The sequence below is a fragment of the Microcebus murinus genome, chromosome 12 (genome assembly GCF_040939455.1).
Source record: "Microcebus murinus isolate Inina chromosome 12, M.murinus_Inina_mat1.0, whole genome shotgun sequence".
Taxonomy (NCBI): Eukaryota; Metazoa; Chordata; class Mammalia; order Primates; family Cheirogaleidae; genus Microcebus; species Microcebus murinus.
This window is the reverse complement of record NC_134115.1, coordinates 4,296,167-4,319,455: the sequence shown is the minus strand read 5'-3', so window position 1 is coordinate 4,319,455 and position 23,289 is coordinate 4,296,167.

The window sequence follows — 23,289 nt, the reverse complement described above, 5'->3', positions numbered from 1 at the left end:
TTTAGTGAGGTTATTTTGTACATTTTTGATACAGTGAGATTGTTTTGTCACATTTTGCATTCCATCCTGGGATTTTCAATTTCTTATATTATTTTAAAAATATTTGCCTACATTAATGTTTACTCATTGTGCTATAAAGTTCTATGGGTTTTCATAAACACATAATGTCATTTATCCACAATTATTACAGTATCATACAGAATAGTTTCAGCATCCTAAAAAGTCCCTTGTGTTCACCTAATCAGTGCTTCCACCCTCTTCCTAAGCCCCTAGCAACACTGATCTTTTGTCACTATACTTTCGCCTTTTCCAGAGAGTCATTAATTAGAATTATACATTATGTAATTTTTTAGACTTCCATCTTTCACTTAATATTATATTTAAGATGCACCCATTTCTTTTCTTGGCTATGTGAACAAGAGTTCTCTGAAAAGGAGTTTGGGGAGAAAGACTTTGTTCTGGTGAACAGTTTGCAAACCAGGGAGATAGGTAGTCTTCAGTGTAAAATGAAAGTGTGGCCGGGCGCGGTGGCTCACGCCTGTAATCCTAGCTCTCTGGGAGGCCGAGGCGGGCGGATTGCTCGAGGTCGGGAGTTCGAAACCAGCCTGAGCAAGAGCGAGACCCCGTCTCTACTATAAATAGAAAGAAACTAATTGGCCAACTAATATATATAGAAAAAATTAGCCGGGTGTGGTGGCGCATGCCTGTAGTCCCAGCTACTCGGGAGGCTGAGACAGAAGGATCGCTTGAGCCCAGGAGTGTGAGGTTGCTGTGAGCTAGGCTGACGCCACGGCACTCACTCTAGCCTGGGCAACAAGCGAGACTCTGTCTCAAAAAAAAAAAAAAAAAAAAATGAAAGTGTGGCTCAGAGGCCAAGGGAGGGTTTGGGCTATAAAAGTTTCTGTCCGGATTCCCAATCTCATCCATTTATGCAAATGAAGGCTTGAAACTTGTTTATTTCCCATTGGTTGATGTAGATGAGTTCTCATTGGGATATACAGCTGAGCCCTGATTGATTGGTTCTGAAAGTTCCGAAGTTAAACAGAAGTGGGTGTTTTCAGGAAATTAAGTATATGTGTGACCTCTAGTCAGCAAATGGCCACTTGGCTCTATTTTAAATTTAGGCCCAGTTAGCCACTCAGGATCTGTCTCGAAGGATTGGCTCTTTCAGGTTCACATTTGTCCACAGCTTGATAGCGTATTCTTTTTGTCACTAAACAGTATTCCATTGTATAAGCGTTCCACAGATTGTTTTGTTGAAGGACATCTTGGTTGCTTCTAGTTTTGGTGATTATGAATAAAGCTGTTATAAGTATTTATGTGCATGGCTTTTGTATTTATATAAGTAAATACTTAGATGTGTGCTTATCAGATTATAAGGCCATTGTTATAGATTTAGTTGTTTTCTCCCTAAACATATATGTTAAAGCCCTAACCTCCAAGGTGACTGTATTAGAGACAGGACCTTTAAGAGGTGGTTAAGTGCATATCCTAGTCTGATAAGACCGGTGTCTTCATAAGAAGAGGAAAAGCCACCAGAGTCTCTCTCTTTCTCTTCATGTACACACAGAGGAAAGGCCATATGACATGGCCACCTATAATCCAGGAAGAAAGCCCTTACCAGAAACCAAACTTGACCAGACCTTGATCTTTGATTCTTAGACTTTCAACCTCCAGAACTGTGAGAAAATAAACTTCTGTTGCTTAAGCCACTAAGTCCGTGGTATTTTGTCATGGCAATCTGAGTAGACTAATGCATTCCCAGTACCAATGAGTGGGAATTCCTGTTGCTCCACATCTTCACCAGCATGTGGAATTGTCAGGTTTTCTTTAAAAATTTGAGCTATTTTACTAGGTATGTAGTAGTATCTAATTGTTGCTTTAATTTGCAATTTCCTGATGACAGGTTATGTTTATCGTTTTTTCTTATGCTTATTTGCCATTTGTGTATATTCTTTGGTGAAATATCTCTTCAGACTTTTTACTCATTTTTAATTGGGAAGTTTGTTTTCATATTGCTGAATTTTAAAAGCTTTTCTTGTATATTTTGGATGTAAATCCTTTACCAAACATATGTTTCACAAATATTTTCTTCCAGTGCCTGGCTTATCTGTTACCGTTAACAGTGTCTTTTGCAGAGGAGAACTTTTAAATCTAAATACAACCTATTATTTTTTTTCTTTTCATGGATTGTACTTTTGGTATATTTAAAAACTCATTGCCAAACCAAAAGTCACCTAGAAGTTCTATGTTTTCATCTAGAAAGGTCATAATCTTACATTTCGGTCTATGATCTGTGTTGTGTTAATTTGTTGAGGAAAGATGATTGAGAAATTAATGAGATGTGGCTCATAAGATCATTATTTTATTGTATCATCCAATATTGTTATATTAAAGACAGAAACAGGAGTTTGCAGGGTTTTGCCCTGAAGGAATGTGTGAACTCGTTAGTTTGCATATCAAAGGCTGCATCATCTTGGGAGAGCCTTCAAAGCTCTGATGTGGAAGCCTTCTAGGAGGCTTCTCATTATCTCAGATCTGTGAGGCCTACCCAATCTTGAAAGACAAGACAGGTATATGCATGGCTCATAGGATGGGAGTCAGAAAGACTGAGTGCCCTAGCCCAGAGATGAACCCCTGTGGTTAGAAACAATTTAAAATATAAAGCTGGGCTTCCTGCTTTCTCCTGACTGTCTGTCTCGAATCCACAATAACTAGATAAGAGAAATATAGAGCCACTATATCTCTTTGTTACTCCTCTGTTAATTGATAGCTATCTCTTAGAATTTAGAAGTTAGTCCTTGAAAGATTTTGTAACTGTTTGTTCACTTAGATAGAATAGATTAGAAATTGTTAGAAGCCCTTTGAAAAAGCTTTTAATGTTGATATGTAAATCTGTTACCCATAGCAACCGCACTACTTGTTATGCAAATCTGTTACCTTGGCAACTGATAACTGATATCTGTGGTTATAAAAACCTATGTGAATCTAACCTCAAGGCTCTTCTATTTACGGAGATATAGAGGAGACTCCTGTGTACCCTCGCTTTATCCTAATTTCTTTATATAAACCTATAAAACTATACCTTCATCTCTGTGTATTCTTTCATTCTCTCTATTTCCTATTAATTTCTTATCTTCTGTGGCAACTACTACCTAAGAAGCCTGGGTTTTTGCGGGGAGAAGCAGCTGATCTTCCTGTGGCCTGCCCCACATTAATTTTTGTGAAAGGCATAGGGTCTGTGTTACTTTCATCTTTTTGTGTTATCTGTCACTTACGAACACCCAATTATTCCAGCAGCATTTGTTCAAAAGACTATCATTGCAAACTAGTTCAACCTCTGTGGAAAGCAATATGGAGATACCTTAAAGCGATACAAGTGAATCTACCATTGGATCCAGCAATCCCATTGCTGGGCATCTACCCAAATGATCCAATGACACTCTACAAAAAAGACACCTGCACTCGAATGTTTATAGCAGCACAATTCATAATTGCAAGGCTGTGGAAGCAGCCCAAGTGCCCATCAATCCAAGAATGGATTAATAAAATGTGGTATATGTATACCATGGAGTACTATTCAGCTTTAAGAAACAACAGTGATATAGCACATCTTATATTTTCCTGGTTAGAGCTGGAACCCATACTATTAAGTGAAGTTTCCCAAGAATGGAAAAACAAGCACCACATATACTCACCAGCAAATTGGTATTAACTGAACAGCACCTAAGTGGTCACATAGGTACTACAGTAATACGGTATTGGGCAGGGGGGAGGGGGGAGGGGGGCGGGTATATACATACATAATGAGTGAGATGTGCACTATCTGGGGGATGGTCATGCTGGAAACTCAGACTTGTGGGGGGAGGGGGTATAGGGCATTTATTGAAACCTTAAAATCTGTACCCCCATAATATGCCGAAATAAAATTAAAAAAAAAAGACTATCATTTCTCCACTGAGTCACTTTTGCATCTTTATCAAAGATCAGTTGACTGTATGTGTTTGTGTTGGTCATTGCTGGCTCTCTCTTCTGTTCCATTGACCTTGTGTCTACTCTTTTGTCAGTACAAGGCTGTATTCAGCACTGTAGCTTAGTAGTAGCAAGTCTTCAAATCAGGCCATGTGGAATCTTGTACTCTGTTGCTGCTACTCTTGTCCTCCCCTTCCTTCTCCTCCTCTTTTTCCTCCTCCTCCTTTTTCTCTTCTTCTCTAGAGTATTGTGTTGGCTATTCTAGGTCTTTGCCTTTCTACATATATGTTAGATTCAGAAAATACAGTTTTCTGAGATTTTATTGGGATTTCATTGAATCTATAAATCAAGTGGAGCAGACCTGATGTCTTAACAATATTGATTCTTTCAGCCATTATCTTTGATTTCATCACTAATAGTCTGTAGTGTTCTACATATAAATCCTGTACATTTTAAAATTAGATTTATACCAAAATGTTTTGGGTTTTGGTGTTATTGTAAATAGTATTGTGTTTTTAATTTTGAATTTCAATTATTCATTGCTGCTTTATAGGAAAAGCAATCAACTTTTGTATATTAACCTTATATCCTGCAACTTATTATTGTTCAATAATAATCAATTATTCAATAATTAATTAGAATTGATATTTAATTATTATTCTAAGAGTATTTTTTGGTTGATTCTTTGGGATTCTCTACATGGACAATCATGTCATTTGTGAATGGTTTTACTTCTTCATTCCTAATCCGTATACCTTATACTTCCTCTTCTTGTCCTTTTGCACTAGGTAGGACTTTCAATATAATATTAAATAAAAGTGGTGAGATAAGATATCTTTGTCTTCTCTCCAAACTTAGGAGGAAAGAATCCAGTTTCCCACCATTAAAGAGATGTTAGATTTCATTTTTGATGTTCTTTATCAAGTTCAGAAAATTTTTCTGTATCCCTACTTTGCTATCTCCTCCCTGCCTGTAGGCCCCATGGTGTGCTGTGCAGCCCAGGACCTGTGAGTAATTAAGTCTTCATTTCTGTCTTGTATCTCTCCTAATCATTGAAAGGATTCTCTCCATCTTAAAGATCCTAAATTAAAAGAGTGGGATAAATATTTGATTATTTATTTGACAGTCTTCAAAATAATGAGTTAATTCCTTTAATAAGGTTTTAAGTTAAGTACCCTTACATACTCAAATGTCAACATCTTGTATTTTCACCCATGTCCCTACTATCTTGGCTGCTGCTCTTATTGTCCTTGCTATGGTCTCTGATTCCTTTGGCATAACCCTAATGGTTTTAGCAGCTTCTTTGCTTCCAGATGAGAGAGGTTGTCCCAGCACATCTTATGCTCTTGCTGCCCAGACCTGGAGTCAGCCCTTTCCAAGGGGCTCTGTTTCCCTTTGGTGGGAAATGTCCAGATCGAAATCTGCATGCCTATCAGACTTTGGGCAGGAAATGGATGTGGCTTGTGGGGGACCAAGCCTGAGCTGTCCTGGAGGCCCCAGGTTGTGAAAATGTTCCCACAAAAAATGGCTTTGTTTGTCTTTTGCTGAGGCCCTGGGAGCTCACCCATCCAGGACAAGTTTTTGCATTCATTTCTTGGCTCAAGGTTCTGCAAACCACATTAATAGTGCAAATTTGGAACCCTTGCCTGTAGGTGGGACATCTTGTGGTTCTGATTTCTCATGGGAAACCCTTTTTTTTCCCATTCAGAGCCCCAGGCAGACGACAATATTTCTTGACACATCCCTGGCCTGGCAGCTGGAATGTCTCTATTCCCCCTTTTCACAAAGCAGGATGGTTAGCTGTGGATAGACCTTCTGCTCTCCAGCTAGATGCTGGGTCTCGGATCTCTGGGTGGGTCCACAGTCACATCTCTGGCCCCAAGTGGCCAGCATTGCTCACCCATGGCCAGGCAGTGCAGCTAGAGGAGTGTGGTTTTGCTGCTGTTTGAGTCTCTGCTTCATTTCTGGCACCTAAGGCCCTTCCTTTCTCTTTCCTGAACTTGGCTAGAGGTTTTGAAAACAGAGTCATGCCAGCAATTTTAGATCTGTTTCCCTGTCCACCTTCTAATCACGTAGACAATCGCCTGTGTGTGTTTGGGAGACTTTCCTTTCTGATGGGCACACCCTTTGTCTGTGCGGGGGGTGGGGTGCCTTTCGCCCTGGGGGCTCTCTCCCGAGCCGGCCGCCCCACCAGGCACGTAGCGTGATGTCCACGGCGATTTCACATGTCAGGCGCTTGGGTGTCTCCTGCCTCTGGCGGGGGCGGGGAGGGGGCTGTGTCCCTTCCTCGGCCGGCTGACGGCGTGGCTGCAGGCCCGTGCTGTGCCGGCCGCCTCCTGGGCTCTCGTCCGGCCTCCCTGTTATCTTCCTCCGTTACTGGATCGCTTGTTCTGAAAGACGTTTCAGGAAACTTACCGTCATAATACCTCATCCTTTCTTATCGGCAAGCTCTGTCTTCCCGGGAAGGCAATGCAGACAGACAGACAGTCTTCAGAAATGCCAGTGCCCGGCGGCGCCGGGGGTTGGCATAAGAACGTGTGGCGCGGTGGGGAGCCCGGTGGGTGAGGCGGTGGCGCGCCCTGCGGCGTCCCAAGGCCATGAACACAAAGCCTGCGTCTCCCCCTTCCAGCGCGTGTTCCTCCCTCCGACTCGTCTTACTGCGGCGGAGGACAGCTGGTGCCTCTTGGTTCTTCATTCAAAGGTGCTTTATGTAAATGCCACACGCGTGTATCTTGTTTACTCCCAAGAAAACCTGAAAAGGAGGAGACCATAGAGGACTCACTCGAAACCTTGGATCAGTTTCTCTGCTGCTTCTTGGGAGCGAGGCTTGCTTCAGGGAACTCTTTGCTCAATAGTAAGACGAACGTCCCCTAAGCAGGTGTAAGGTAACAGTGAAGCAGACTTAACCGACAGAGGCCCAGTGTCTCCTGCGGCTGCACGTCTGTCTGTGGTTTCTAAAGGAGTCAGCTGACAAGAGCTGGTCACGGTATATGTAAATGGCACGTTTGCAAGAGAAAGTGAGCTGTTTTCTGACTGTTGCTAGTGACTGTCCACAAAACCTAGGATCCAGAAAAGGACATTGGTGACACGGAACATACACAAGACCTGAAGACAGAATGCAGGTGAAAGAGTCCCAATATTGATGCCCGGCCCTGCCCAGTTGCTTTAATGTCCCATAACCTGACGGGTCAGCAGGCCACATCAGCAGAGCCTTGGTGCCTGCTTTGTGGACCAGATGGCCTCACGAGAGGCTGCGCGTGGTGATGGGGCAGCAGATAGCTTTCGGGCCTTCCGTACGGAGCACCGGCAGGGCGATGTCCCAGACGGTCTGCAGCGGACGTGCCCTAGAAGGCAGCACCTGGTCACTGAGGGCTGGTGGACGTGTGCCTCAGTTGTCCCCTCTCCTGGGCCCCAAGCTCCCAGTGCAGTGGCTTTTTCTGATTCATGTCTGTTTCCCCACAGCCTGGCAACCTGTGTGGCACCGGTAGGTTCTCACCGAAAGCTTATCCACCGGTGAGTGGAGGGTGTGATGCAAGATAAGACTGTGACCGGCCAGATTTGTCACTTTCTCTTCAATAGCAGACCCAGGCTGCGCTGACACTGAGGACCTGTCGGTGGCCGGGAGTGACTGGACGGCTCCGAGATGGAACGTGCCTTTCGTCTAACACAGAGTGATGCTCCCCAGGCCACATCCGTGTGGCTCCTGGCCCAGAGGCTGCAGTTTGGGAGGAGCAGCTCCCTCGCTGGCCACTCCTGTTTGCAGGGTCACTCTTGCTGGCGCTGAAAATGAGAGGTGAGCAAAACAGAGAGGTCCCCCCTCTCCTGGGGCTAGAGCCCCAGTTTCTCAGGGATACTGCAGTGGGGCCCCGCAGGGATGTAGGGCAGCGATCCCTTCTGGCAGGGAGGGTGCACACGGGTCCGCTTTGAGGCAAGCTGGGTCTTAGACTGTGGCAGGAAGGAGAGTGGGATTGGGCGCAGTGACAAAGCGGCAAATTTGAATTGCTGGCCTGAGCAAGCCCCTTAGATCCCCAAACCTCAGTTTTCTCAGCTGTGCATTAGGGAGGGGGATCTGTCCCTGCAAGGCTGCGTCTTGGGATTAGGGAAGTGAGACTGTAAAAATCCAGCCTGTGTCTGCCTCGGGGATGTGGCTCCTCCTGGCCTCCCCTCCCCGCTCTGATCGACACCAGAGAGATTCATTTCCCCTCGGCGGCCCACAGTCACTGCAATGCCTTTTCCTATAGAACGGAAAATCTGGCCCATCTTACATCTTTTCTTCTGCAGTTTACGTTGTGAGACACCTAAAGACATTTTCTTCAGTTTCCATTTCGTGGGCTTTGATTTTACATTAATGGAAACTTCCACGTATTTATTGCATTTGACTAGAAAATTTCCAATTCCCAAATCAAAGACTTTTACTGAAAACTGTTAAGAGATTAGCACTTCAGGTCCAGAAACAGTCAGGTCACAAGGGCACAGCGCAGCACTTCTTCCCAGAAGGCGCACGGTTTGCACGCAAATGCTGTGCAACTAAGTCAGCAGAGACAGAATGAAATGCTCCTTAATGGCTTGCATCTATCTCTCTCTCCTCCTGCCTGTGTTTCAACTGGCTTCTTACCAGGACATTTTTCCTGCCTAAGAGCCTTGGCTGCCCGTGTTCCCATGAGGCCAGGCTTGGTGTGCGGGGCTGCGGCACACCTCCCCCGCCCAGCTTTCCCTTCCAGGACCTGCACGGTGCGAGCCAGCTGCCCGCAAGCAAGAGGAGCCGCGCCTTGTGCTTTCCTTGGAAAGGCGTCCCCCAGGCTGGGTGTGCAGCTGCTCTGTTTACATGGCCCTCCCTTCACTAGTTCCTCAGAAGTCACTAGGGCCACCCTGGCATGCGCCAGACAGGCCTACGCGGAAGATCTGTTCTAGCACCGCTTTGTAAAGGGTGATCTGATTTGGAGCCCGGTGACGTGATTATTGTCTCACACGTCAGTATGTGTCAACTCCTTCCAGTTCCTTTGGCTGCTGGAAGAGGCAGTCCCGTCCCTGGGCAGGTGTCTCGCCCCCTGCAGGCACCTGCTGGTTGCCAGCATCCACTCCCAGCTCCCTTCCTACCAACGCCGCATAAGAGCACGAGTCTTAGCCCGCTCGCTGCTGTGCGCGGGGAAAGGCTGCCTTTCCTGCTTTCTTTGCGGCTGTGTGGCCGTGTGAACGCGTGTGCTCCACGCCGGCGGAGCGGGCCGTGGTGAGGGCTTGGGGAAGCCCCGGGCTCCGCCCAGAATGCCTGGGGGAAAGGGCCAGGCGGGCGGAAGCACCAAGGCTCCATCGGGAAGGGTGATCCCAGGCAGCACAGTGAGGAAAAGCAACCGCGAGGCAGGCAGGAGCTGCGGAGCACACGAAGGCACTTCGCAGTAGAGGCCATGACAAAGCCTGTCCTCACCTTGGAGACAGCTGAGGCAGCCACACAGTTAAGAGAAATGGTGACAGTGCAGTGGCTGAGAGTCTCCACTGAGCATGCAGCTAGGCCCTAGCAAATCTGGGGAAGTGCAAAAGCTGGGTTTGGCACATCTTCTTAAAAGAAGAGTTGTGTCCTGGAATGCAGATGTGGTGGCTGGAGCTCTGGCAGCCATTTCAAAGCCCAGGGAAGAGGGTAAAAGACTAAGAATGTGGAATGGAATCTAGAGCAAAGCCTGTGTTCCTGATAGTATGTTGAAGCTGCTGTTCTAATTAACTAAACTGCTGACCTCCGGACTTCCTTTTAGTAGTGCTGATGTCTTTTAAATGAAAGAGAAACAAACTTCTATTTTGTTTAAGCCCATGTCATATTTCTTTGTATAGAAAGCCAAAACTAATTTTAACCACTACAACACAGAATAATTATCTGCTGGATGTATGAATAAATGCCCTGGCTCACTGACATTTGTGTTAGACCCAAACAGTAGATTTAATGAGCCATAGTTAACACCAGGGCTGTGAGCTCAACAGGACCCTGGCCCAAAGAACCCACATGTGGCCTCTCCATGCAGCTTGGACCTCTCAGAGCATGGCCATTGGGCTCCACAAGGGGGTGTACCAAGGGTGAGTGTCCCAAGAGACAAGACGCAGAAGCTGCCAGGCCACTCAGAGGCTCTGCTGCGCATGCTGCCGGTCAAAGGAGTCCCTGGGCCGATCCGGGTTCAAAGGGTGGGGGAAGGTGGGGGAGAAACAAAGTCCAGCTCTTGATGGGGGAGTGGCAAGGTCACATCACAGACCAACGACTGGCACGTGGGTCACCCCTCCTTTTGCAACACCTCGGGCTCCTTCCCTCCCCGATGATGCCGTCCTCGCTCACCCTCACCAGCTGCCTGTCCTCGGTGCTCTTTCCTGGACTGTCGCCTCCCAGCGACTGCGGCTCCAGCCCCCAGCGGTCCTCAGACTGCCTGCAGCCTCTCCCCAGAGCATCTGACGCAGCGGGGCTGAGTGGCCTGTGGCTGCCCAGGCCTGGTGGGTCGGGTGGGGGTCGGGTGCCATGGACACTGCCATGGCTGACACATCTCTAGGTGACTGTGGCGTTCGGAACAGTGGGGGTCCTTCTCCAGAGGCCGGGGGCTGCAGCCAGGATGGTCTCTCTAAAGTGAGACTGGCCCATGGCCCAAATCCCTGGTGCGCACCAGCATGGCCCCGTGTTGCGCTTGCCTGGGAGCGTGGCACTTCCTGGGATTCGCCATGGTCACTGGGCTGCGTTGGCCAGGGGAGTGTGAGTGGAAGGGGCGTGTCACGTCTGGACCTGGAAGTATTCAACTGCAGCGCTCGCCTCGCCCTTCCTTCCCCTGCCTCCCGGTCTAGGAAGTGTGATTGGTATAGAAATACCAGGGGCATAGAACGCCAGTCCCACATGCCGAGAATCCCGGGCCTGGGCAAGCTGGGCACGTGTGAAAAACAAACGGCTACACCAAGTCGCTGAGCTCTGGGCTGACTGTCACTGCACTGTGGCCATCTGCCAGGCCCGAGGTAACACTTAGCAGGGCTTTTCAGAAAAATAGGGCAAATTACAGTATTCAAAGGTAATAGGATAGAAATCCTCTTACCCACCCCCTACACAAACATGTGAAAAACAAAGATAGAAAACAAATATTCTGAGTTCCTGAACATTCTGGTTGTATCTGCTAAAGTGCCAAAGATTGGCCAACATCTGCTACTGTCTACAAGTGTTCATCGCGTAGCCACCACGTCCCTCAGCTGGGATTGATTCCAGAGGTCTCAGGCAGAGTCCAGACCTGCCTGCAGCCGAGGAAAGGGCAGCCCCGACGCAGGGCCGTGCGGGGGGAAGAGCGGACCAGTCGAACCCGACGCGCGCTGAATGCCTGCCAACGGACGACAGCTTGAGTACCAGTGAGGCGGAGCTGCCTTCTGGGGGCTCGTGACACGGCAGTGCGTGACGAGTTCCCTCGCTCATCCAGCCGGTGTTTACTGAGTGCCTGCAGCCAGCCTTGGAGGCCGCGGCACTCGGCAGGGAGTCCCGTAGGGCCTGATTTCTGGGTGGGAAGGGGCGGTGGGCGCCACGCCGCACCCAGTGCTGAGGGACGGAGGGGAGAGAATCGGAGTGTGACCGGGGAAGCCCTGTCTGGGATGAGCCAACCTCGCCCACGGAGCTGTCCGGCAGAGACGGCAGGCGCAGTGGCGGTTCTGGGGGAGCCTCCCGAGCGGGCGGTGGCCGAGGCGAGGCTGGGGGAGGCGCACTCGGAGCCTTGGGGGACAGCGCTGCTCAGGTGTGGCCAGCGGGCTGCAGGAGTCTGTGGCCCCATACAGACACCGGTCACGGTCCGGCCGCCGACGCAGCGTGAGGACGCCGCCGGGGTGATGGGTGCTAGACACGAGCATCGTGACGTGCTGAGTCTGTGAGCTCCAGAGCCTGCCTGTGGCGTGTGTTCTGACGGGAAAGCATTTAGCAGCACTTTAAAAATGTTCATATTGCAAACATCAATGGATGCCTGGGTCAAAACTGGGGGACAGCCTTATCTCTGTGTAAGTGTCTCGAAGTCATATTGCGTTATTTCATGTCCTCAAATATTTAAACAGAGTTTAAGAGACTTAAATGCACTTTTATTCTTAGAGCATCCAGGATCTGCTAGTTCCTGCTCTGCGCAGGCGGGGCTGTCCTGTTCAAATGCTTTTTCTTCTCTCACTTCCTGGAATGGGTTTGCTTAGGGAAATGGGTTTAGAGGGAGCAGAGTGACCCCGCCGGCCCGTGGAGCGCTAATTAGCGAGGCGGCGTCCCCTGCCGCGTGTCCACACCCGGCGCTGCCCCGGCCTGTCGGCCCCTGAGGGGCTGGCGGCCCCCCTCCTTGGCGCGCAGGCACGGCGGGCAGCCGCGCGGCCGGAGGCGCGGGTTTCAGAGCAAAATAATGCCTTGAAAACACATATCGCCGGAGGTCAGTTCCCAGCCCTGACCCCAGGGCTGCGTGCGCTCTCCAGCGAAAATTGCGTTTCTTTGAGGACCTGGTATTACAGACAAGCCACCGTCCGTCTGGCTTTCTGTGGAAGCTCCCTGGGCCGTCGCAGTGAAATCAGACCAGACAAAGAAATGAAGGAAGGAGCAGATGGGCCCATGTTTTCAATTTGGGTTTAAGTGGGCCTCAAGGAAAAGTATAAGGATAGTCAGGAAAAAAAAAAAAAAAGAAAAAAGAGAAAAGAAAAAACCCTAAAATGCCATCTCCAGGTACAGGCTGATTGGTTTCTGTGGAAAGTGCTCTTTGCTGTTACCACAATCCGGAGGGGAACGGAGCCTGGGCGGCCTCCTGGCCCGGGCTCAGGTGGAGGGTAGGCTGCGAGGGTCTCCCGCGGCAGGGGCTGCCCTGTGCCCCAGAGGCCCACGCTGAGACCCACGCCTGGCCAGGGCGGTCAGGACATCGGCACTGCGAGTGCTTAGCCCGAGCCATCCTGGGGCAAGAGCTGGCAGCTCGGGCCCCCGGGAGCGGGGTGCCCCCGCGGCCGCCCGCCACGCCGGGCGGGGCCGAGCAGACCCCGGCCTCTGCAGAGGACAGACTGCTGGCGAGAAGCACTCCTGCTCCCCTGCCCAGAAAGCCCCTCGCGCTCCCCTGGGAGGTGGCCTGGATCCAGAGGCCAGGCCACCCAGAGGACATGGAAGGGAACTTCTGAGAAGGGAAACAGCACCCCTCTGCTGCACAGCCCAATCCAGGAAGTAGAAGTTAGGCCAGTAAAGAGCAAACAAGCAGTGGGGCCAATTCCAGAGTGAGCACACGGCCGGAACGCGGCGCGGGCAGGAGGGCGGAGCAGTTGGTGGCCGCGCTCCCCACCGGAGGAGCTCATTCGCAGTGGCGCTCGGTCGCTGCAGGGCTGAGAGCGAGGGAAGGTGTTCAGGAGCAGGGAATAGCAGGAGCCGGGGCCGCTGTGGGAGAAGGCCGCGGGCCAGGAGACAGAAGGAAGCGGGGACTGAGAGCAGCGGGATGTGGGGCTGGGGAGGCGTCAGCAGGCTTTGCTCTGCAGCTGCGCACCGGCAGGGACAACGTAAGTGCCAAGGAGGACTCTGGCATTGGAGGCTCATCCCTTTCTGTGTTGAGCCCTGGGGACTCTGGGTAGACTCTCTAGAACATTAACTGGTGATTTGAAGTCATTAAAGTCTGGATTACAAGGGCTTCCACTGACTTTCAGGGGTCAGAAATTGAGCGACTTTTAGATTTGCTGGGTGGAGGCAGGTGGAAAACCAGCAAAACAGCATCTCCTGTCGTGATTTCCCATCTGCTGCTGCGTCCTGTTGCTCTGCGGGGATTCAGTCAAATAGTGGCTTAGATCCGAGCCCATCAGAAAATATTAAGAGATCATATTTGTCCCATTTTTCCTTTCTGGAATATCTGTGTCAAGCAAGACTTGAGAAGCATCCAAGTCCAAGAAAATCTAGACATTCATCAATGCCCTGGGCAGGCACAGCTTAAGCAGCTGCGGAAGGAGAGCGGCAGCGTTTCCGGGAGCGCGGCCAGCAGCGCGGCCAGCAGCGCGGCGGGGTCCCGCGGACGCAAGCTCCCGCACCTGCTCTGAGCCCCGCCGGCCCTCGTGCTCTCACTCCCGTGTGCACCGTGACGTCTCCGGGAGGTTAAAATACTCACTGTCACTCCATCAGGAGTGCTCAGGAAAACAGCTGTTTCTATGAAATGCACCGATTAACCCGCCTTCCTTCCGTTTGATATTTGCCTGATGTGGTCAGCTGAATAGTGGCCCCGAAACCTCAGAGATGTCCAATGCCAGCACCCAGGCCTGTGAACACGTGACCCCACGGAGCAGAGGTTCCTTTGCAGGCGGGACAGCGGCAGGGGCTGGAGGTGGGGGCTCTCCAGGACTCTCTGGGGCGACAGTGTGTCACCAGGGCGCTCCTGAGACGGAGGCCATGGAGGCAGACATGGAGTTGGGGGGAAGAGATGCAAGGACAGACGCGAGGCGGGGATGACGACGCTCTCTGGAGACTGAGGAAGGGGCAAGGAGCCGGGAACGGCAGCCTCGGGAAGCTGGGAAAGGCCCAGAACGGGTCTTCCGCAGGCTGCCGACACCGCGACTTCAGCCTGGGGAAAGTGGCTTGCAGCCGTGGCCCTGACCTGGGAGACAATAGATTCGTGCTGCTTCAGCAGCAGGCTGGGCGCTGTCGCCACAGGAAGCTCAGACGTCCAGCAGGTTGCGTCTGCTGTGGTCTCATCGCCGGGGCCCGCGTGGAACTACGTGTTCTCACTGAGTGCTTGCTCTAAGTCATTCTGTCCCTCGCCTGCCTTCCCAGGTTGACTTGACACTCGGTCAGATCGCCACGCATGGGTGTCCTTCTCAACAGAGCAGAGGATCTCAGCTGATTTCTGTGTTTGGGACAGGCCTGGAGTCAGCCACCGAAGTTCCCTTTGTGGCGGGCTGTCTGCAGGGTCAGGAAGTCCAGGAATCATGATGACATTGTGTCATTTCACATTGGAACAGAATCGAACGCTGAACACACAGTCACCTCTGTTCTTAGAGTTGGCGGCCACCTTGTAGCATTCTCTGTGGCTGCTGTCCGAGGACCGCTGAGCTGCAGCCGTGAAGCCGGTCTGAGGACTGCCGGGGGCCATCGCCTGCCCAGCCAGGAAGTTACATTTATTAGTCGTAGGCCATTGATTAGACCTTGGTGGCTTCCATCACTTTTGTTAGCTGATTCGGTGAATTTACATGAAATTCATTTATTCCTCCCACAGCTGTTCACCAAATGCGCATTATGAGCCAAGCAGGGTACTTTAGGCCCTGGGAAGCCAAAGATGAGTAGAATGGACACAGATCCTTGCAGTCTGATGGAAAGTGAGTCACACGCACGTGCGTGGTGGCCGAGGTGGGCGGTGCCCGGCAGAGGGGACACGAGGAGGTGGGGGCTGGGCTGGGGGCTGGGGCACGAGGAGTTAGCCAGGCAAGGTGAGGGCCCTGCTGCAGCAGAGGGCAGGCCCAGCAACGTGGCAGGGCCAGCCCAGGCGGTGACACCAGGCTGGTCCCACTGGGGTGGGGGTGGGGCGATGAACTCCGGTCATCCCAGGAGCCAAGAGAAGGTCTCGGCTGCATGCCCAGGAGCGGAGCCGGGCTGGGGGTCTGCAGCACCCGCCTCACTGAGGGGAGCCCCCGAGGGAGCAGGGGAAGGGGGAGGGGAGCAAGGGTGTGGTCTGGGTCGCAGTCTGACTCCACGGTGAGGCGAGCTGGGGTGAGCGGTATGGAGGGCACTCAGAGCTCCGTCTTCCGCACGTTTTGGGTCTGTGCCGGGGCCATCACTGCCTGGCACTGTGGCGAGGCATGTGCAGGGGTGCATGTGAGCACGTGGATGTGCGTGTGTGGGAGGGTGAGTGCATGCATGTGTGCATGAGCACATGCGGGCCTGCGAGCGGTGTGAGTGTATGGGTGCACGCGAGCCTGCACTGTGTGTTAGTGAGTGTATGTGTGGGCGTGTTGTGTGTGTCTGAAAGTGTGAGTGTGAATCTGCCTTTGTGGGCGGTGTGTGAATGTGTGTGTGTGCGAGTGCCTGTGAACATGTATGAGCATGTGTCTTGAGGTGTGCACGCATGTGTGCGTGAGTGCATGTGCCGAAACGCGCTTGCCTGTTGTCTGCTTCACCCCAGCAGAGCTGCCCCTCCGGGACAGCTGGGACCCATGTCCTGGCCACTGCTGGCCTCAGCCCCGGACACTGCTGCGCAGCAGTTACGCCCTCAGGACTTTCCTCAGGGCCGGGTGACTCGTGGACAGGGCAGGGGTGCTGCTCCGTCATCAGCCTGGGCAGCTGGCTGTCTCTGTTTTCCGTTTTGTTCCGACACCTTCTCACTGGTCACTGGGGGCTGGAGGAGGACGGGGGGTCTCTTGCTCACGCAGCACTTCTGCGGCCCCCGGGGCCCTGGACGGTCGCCTCTGGGCCATGCACATGTGGCCTCCACCTCCCTCGGCGTCTCCCACAGGTCTCACCTGCAGAAGGTGGCCACAGCTGGTCTGGGCTCCACACCTGTCCTGGGCGTTTTCACGGCACGGGCCACTGTGCTGCAGTGCCATCGAGTATTGGTAGCTGGCAGTCCTGCTTTCCCAGCAGCCCACGTGCTTCCCGGGGCTGGAGACCGCGGCTTCTATTCACCGCGCTGTCCCGGGAGTGCAGCCTGACTTCTGGCCGTGCGCATACATCCTTGACCAGTGAATACTTCAGTGGCTCCCTCAGAATGAATCCTGCTTCCGAGAAGGTGGCAAAGCCAGCAGGCAGAGGCCTGACCCCAGGCCTGGAGCCGTGGCGGGGTGGGGGGAGCTGTGCGAGGGCCCTCGAGCTGGCGCCGCCGGCGTCTCCAGGCCTGCTGGCCAGGGCTCTCATGGCGCCTGTCGTGGAATCAGATGATAACTCCCCACTCCTTGTCCCTGAACCCTCTGCTCCCTGACCTCTGTCCCTTGGAGGCCGGGGTCCGCTCAGAGCATCTCACTGTCTACGGACCCTTCAGTCTCGGCCCCTCTTACACACAGCAGGCAGCTGGCAAGTGTGTGGGTCAGACACCAAACCAATCCAGCGTCTCATTGTTTTGTTTTCTTTTTCTGGGCAATAGAGAACCTCTGCTTTGCTTTCCATTCTTCCAAGTCAGCGTTGCTAGTGTGGTGCTGCTGACCCTTAGAGAGGACGGTGGGGACGACAGGCCGCCTGGAGAACCCTACAGCCGGGTGCTCAGGCTGACCTTCCCCTTCCTCACTATGGGCTTGGCTTGGTTCTGGTGACCTGTAAAGCAAAGCCCGCCACAGGGGTTTGTCTGCAAAGAGCTTGCAGGCACACCTTGGAGATACGGCAGGCTTGGTTCCAGACCACCACAACACAGCAACTATCGCAATAAAGTGAGTCACAGAAGACTTTTGGTTTCCCAGTGCATATAAAAGTTATGTTTACACTATATTGTAGTCTATTAAATGTGCAATGATGCTATGTCTAAAAATTATGTACATACCTCAAGTAAAAAACATTGTATTGCTAAAAAGTGCTAATAACCACCTGAGCCTTTAGCGAGTTGTAATCAGTTTGCTGGTGGAGGTTTGGCCTCCATGTGGATGGTACTGACTGAGCAGGGTGGTGGCAGCTAAAGGTTGGGAATGGCTGTGACAATTTCTTAAAATAAGACAACAGTGAAGTTTGCTGCATTGATAGACTCTTCCTTGCACAAAAGATTTTTCTGCAGCTTGCAATACTATTTGATAGCATTTACCCACAGTAGAACTTCTTTCATGAAAGAAGTCAGTCATCTCAAGCCCTGCTACTGCCTTAGCAATTACATTTATGTAATATTCTGGATCACTTGCCATTTCAACAGTGTTCACAGAATCTTCACCAGGAGTAGATTCCATCTTAAGAAATCATTTTCTTTCCTCATCCATAAGAGACAACTCCTCATCCATACAGGTTTTATCATGAAATTGCAGCAATTCAGGCACATCTTCAGGCTCCACTTCTAATTCCAGTTCTCTGGCCATTTCCACCACATCTGCAGTGACTTCCTTCACTGAAGTCTCGAGCTACTCAAAGTCATCCATCAGAGTTGGAATCAGCTTCTTCTACACTCCTGTTAATGTTGATCTTTTGACCTCCACCACGAAGGCATCTAGAATGCCTCCTTTATGGCATTTAGAATGACGAATTCTTCAGAGTGTTTAAACTTACTTTGTCCAGATCCACCAGAGGAATAACTATTTGTAGCAGCTACAGTCTTACAAAATGTATTTCTTAAATAATAAGAATTCAAAGTCAAAATTACTCCTTGTTTTATGGGCTGCAGAAGTGATGCTGTCCTAGCAGGCAAGAAAACAGCGTTCATCTCCTTGTGCATCTCCATCAGAACTCTTGGGCGACCAGGTGCATTGTTGGTGAGCAGTAATATTTTGAAAGGAACCTCTTTTTCTGAGAAGTAGGTCTCAATAGTGGGCTTAAAATATTTAGTAAACTATGCTGTAAACAGGTGTACTGTAATCCTGGCTTTCTTGTTCCATTTATAGAGCACAGGCAGAGTAGACTTAGCATAATTCCTAAAGGTCCTAGGATTTTTGAAATGGCAAATGAGCATTGGCCTCAGCTTGAAGTCACCGGCTGTGTCAGCCTCTAATAAGAGAGTCAGCCTGTTTTTGAAGCTTTTCCTTTCCAGCTATGAAAGAAAGTCCTAGGTGGCATCTTCTTCCAGTAGAAGGCTGTTTTCTCTACTTTGCAGATCTGTTGTTTAGTGTAGCCACCTTCCTCTGTGACCTGAGCTAGACCTTCTGGACAACTCACTGCAGCGTCTCCATCAGCACCTGCTGCTTCTCCCTGCACTTTATGTTATAGAGGCAGCTTCGTTCCTTAAACCTTGTGGACCAACCTCTGCTAGCTTCAAACTTTTCTTCTGCACTTCCTCACCTCTCTCAGGCTTCGTAGGATGGAAGAGTTGGGGCCCTGCTTTGGAGTAGGCGTTGGCTTCAAGGGGGTGCTGTGGCTGGTCTGAGCTGCTATCCAGATAGCTAACGCTTTCCCTGGGTCAGCAACAGGCTGTGTTGCATTCTTTTCACTGCATGTTCATTGGAGCAGCGCTTAATTTCCTTCAAGGACTTTCCTTTTGCATTCACAACTTGGCTACCTGTCTGGCGCAAGAAGCCCAGCTATTGGCCTAGCTCAGCTTTCGACGTGCCTTCCTCACTAAGCTTCATCATTTCTAGCTTGTGTTTAAAAGGGAGAGACATGTGACTCTTCCTGTCACTTGAACACTTAGAGGCCATTGCAGGGTTATTAATTGGCCTAATTTCAACTTTCTTGTGTGTCAGGGAATAGGGAGGCCAGAGGAGAAGGGGAGAGACAGGGGACGGTGGTAGGTGCAGTGGTCAGAACACACACAACCTCTGTCAAGTTCATGTTCATATGGGCACGGTTTGGAGCACCCTAAAACAATCATAATTGTAACATCAAAGATCACGGATCACAGATCACCCTAACAGATATAATAATTATGAAGAAGTCTGAAATATTTTGAGCACTGCCAGCAAGTGACACAAAGACAGAAGTGAACACACACCTGCTGTTGGAAAAATGGCTCCAACAGACTTCCCCAATGCAGGGCTGCCACACCTTCCATTTGTAAATGGCAAGTACCTGTGACGTGCACTGCATCCAGGTGCACCTGCGTTCTGGAGGTGAGCTCGGGAGTGGGGTGGATGCAGCGGTCTGGGGGAGGCACGTTATGCAGGGCTGCACGGCCGCAGGGAGCCTCTGCCCGTGCCCGTCCCTCGCAGACGCACTCCCGTGGGGCAGGAGCGGAGATTTCTCTGCTGCTCCATTGGCCACGGCCCCACGGTCCTGGCCTGTGCTCACAGAGGCCTGGTCGGCCTCCCTGGCCTCAGAGTGCCCGGGGCAGGAAGCTGACAGGCCGAAGAGCTTGGGGGCCACTTGCATGGGAGGCTCAGAGGTGGACGTGGCCTGAGGGAAAGTGGCTTGCGGCGCCCGGGGCTGGCCGCAGCGATTTGGGGAAGGTTTCTTCACATCTCATCCCTCCTTTGCAGCATCTGTCACGGGGGCGGAACGGACCGTCCAGAGGGGGGGCTCTCACGGAGGCGCGCCAGGGCCGCAGCGGCTGCCTCTGGCCCTGCTCGGACCTACCGAGTGAGAAATCTGAGCTTAAACAAGGTCTCCCGGGGATTTTGATGCACACTAAAGCTAAAGAACCACTGACCTAGAATTTCTTCCATTTTTATCTTTCTGTCGTCTACATTTAATCCCTCAGCATGTGTTTGTGGAATGTCCGCCGTGAGAGCAGCTCTCTGCTGGGCACAGAGGCGGGCAGAAGGCAAAGGCCTGGCCCTCTCAGCCCCCGTCTCGGGAGGGCAGGGACAAGCTGACTGCCACCGTATCAGGGACAGGGCTGTGAGCAGGGTGCGATGGCACCAGTGGAGCCAAATGGAGGTGGCCTGCCCGCGTTTGCGCCTGGGCCACACACCTGGTCCTGACGGGAGGGAGGTGGCCTGCCCGAGTCTGTGCCTGGGCCACACACCTGGTCCTGACGGGCTGCGCAGCTTCCCTCCCCCACTTCCTCCAGCTCCACACGCGGCCCGGCCCAGTCACCGAGTGACACGCGGGCCGTGCGGCCTCTCTGGACGAGGGGAGTCTGGGCAGAGCTCGCGGGCTCTGCCACGGACACAGCACGGCAGTTCCTCAAGCAATTGAGAGTAAAATTAGCATACGGTCCAGCACTTTCACTCCTGAGTACATGCCCAAAAGAATTAAAAGAGAGTGCCAGAGAGGTGTCTGCACAGCCAGGTTCACAGGAGCATTCCTTATGAGCGGCAAAGGTGGAAGCCACTCAAGTGCCCATTGACAGAGGAATGGATAAACAAAACGTGACACACACACATGGTGGAATGTCACGCAGTTTTAGAGGAAATTCTGACACAGGCTACAGCACGGACGAAGCTTGAGGGCCTTCTGCAGGGACATGAGCCAGTCACGGAAGGGCACACGCCACAAGAGCCGTGAGAACGGAGCCCTCGGGCAGCCAAGTTCGTGGGCACAGAGATGGGGCAGCGGTCGCCGGGGCTGGCGGGCAGGCGGGGAGTTGGTGTCTGACAGGGACGGAGTTTTCGGCTGTTCAAGGTAAAGGTGTCTGGAGCTAGATGGGGCTGACGCAGCCCAGTGACGTGAGTGCACTTAATCCCCAGACCGCACACTGAAAACGGAGAGACGGCGATCTCACGATGTGTGCACTTTACCACGGGAAAAGAAGAGAGAAGGGCGTGGAAACCACGAGGATCTGTAAAGGAGAATTTCTCCAGAACGTAGGGCAGGTGCCGTGGCCGTGGGGTGGGGTGGCCGCGCGGCGCGTGTGGACAGCGGGCTGGGAAGGGCTCTGGGGCAGGGCCAGGCGGGCTGCCCGGCGCTCGGTGGGCTCACGCGGCGCCCTGGCGCACCACCGGGCGGGCTCGCCGGGGCCAGTCAGCCACCCCAGGGACCTGAATGCAGCGGGTCCAGGGAGCCATGCCGGGAACCCCTGGCCAGGAGTAGACCCCTTTGGGGGTAATGAAGGGGTGCCGGAGGTGGAGGCGGCCAGCCCTCGGTCAGCAGGGTCGTGGCCCTCACGGTTCCCGGGGACCTGCCCCTGGTCTGATCTGTGGACAGCAGTGAGCCTCAAGGTTGACAAGAAGCCACATGAGGGGATTTACTTACTGCCCACTCACAAGAGCAACGTCCCGACATAAACAACCCCAAACGATCCGTTTCCTGGACACCTCCGGTCCCCTCAGTCCCCGCCGGCCCCAGGGCCATCAAAACTGCCATCGCCCGGCCTCTCTGAGTGGGTTCCTCAGCGTCATCACTCTCCTTTATGGGCCCCGCGGGAGGGCTCTGACCGGCAGGACAGCAGTCTGCAGTCCCTGGGCTCCATGCCCTTGAGGCTTTGCTGGAGAGAGCGCTGCCTGTACAGCCCGGAGCAGCCGCTCCCCCAGGCGGAAGCCGGGTTGCGCCTGGGCAGGCGGGACACGGGGTGGATCGCTCCGCACAGTGCTGGGAAGCCTGCCCGACGTCGGGCCTTGGCGGCGTTTCCAGGAGACTCAGGTGACTGGTGCTTCCTTCTTTCTTATCCTGACAAAATGTTAGGGTTCCAACAACCTCTGCAGCTGCTGGGAGGAGCAGACTGCGGCTGTGGTCTTCCACCCGCAGAACACAAGAACACACGCTGGGCAGGACGCTGGGGTTCTAGGGCCAGTCCTGCCCCACCTGGGCCCTGGCACCCTGGGCACAACTCCCTCTGAGCTCCTGTAAGGGGGTTTCGGCTAGTGACCACCTGTCTGTCACTTGTTCCCTGGGACCCTCAGTCCCCTGGAAGCCTGTGCAGAGACAGGCCACCCTGCAGACAGGACCTCTGGCCAGTGGTGGTGGAGGCCTGGCAAACGTCCAGACAGCAGAGCAGGGGCCTCTGGCCTCCGGCCAGCACAGGCCTCTTGGTCCTTGTGGGCCCAGCCTGGAGCTTCTGGGAGCCCAAGAGCCCCTCTGCTCTGGTTCCTTCTTGCTCTCCCCTCTCCGTTCCCCCCATCCCCGATGGCTGCTGCCCTGTGCCATGGCTCAGGGGGACATCCTTCCTATTCCTGATGGCCACCTCTCAGCCTGGTGGGTGTGTCTCCACATGGCCCTCTGTGGGGTATGGCTCCAGGGAGGCCTCTGAACTCTGGAGGCCTCTGGCCTCTGCCGTGGCCAGTGAGTGGCTTCTGGTTCTGGGAAGCATCTTGGGCGCACATCACGAGGGCTGGAATCTCACTTTCCTCATTGGAACAGCACCTGCCCTCTGGGCATGTGGGGGCTCTTTGCCTCGCCAAGGGACAATGGTATGGCCTTGTTTGCTCTCAGGAGAGCCCAGAGGCACACCTTGGGCTGGACCATGACAGGAGCTGAAGTGAAGAGGGAAGGGGAGCAGGGTGGCCTCGCTGCCCGGGAGGGTGTCCACTCGCCGATGGCCCCCGGAAGCCAGCATTCATACTTTTTGGCAAGAAACAACTAACTTTTAGCTTTGGGAAAGTTTGGAGAGGGAGCACCCACAGCAGCTGTTGGATTTGAAGAGAACAGACCACCTTGGCTGACACTGGACCAACCACGCTGAGATGTGGCCACAAAGCTCTAGAGGGAAAGTGTATGACAAAGTCAAGAAGAGAGATCTAGGGAGGCCTAAATTCTGGAATCTGTCTCCAGATGCACAGATGTTCACATGGAAAAGGAGGAAGGGCTATTGCATGGTGTCGTGGCCCATTTGCAGGATGGAGGAGGAACACAGAACATAAAACACAAACACAGAACAAAAGAAAAACACAGACACACATACAGATGGTTGATTCGAG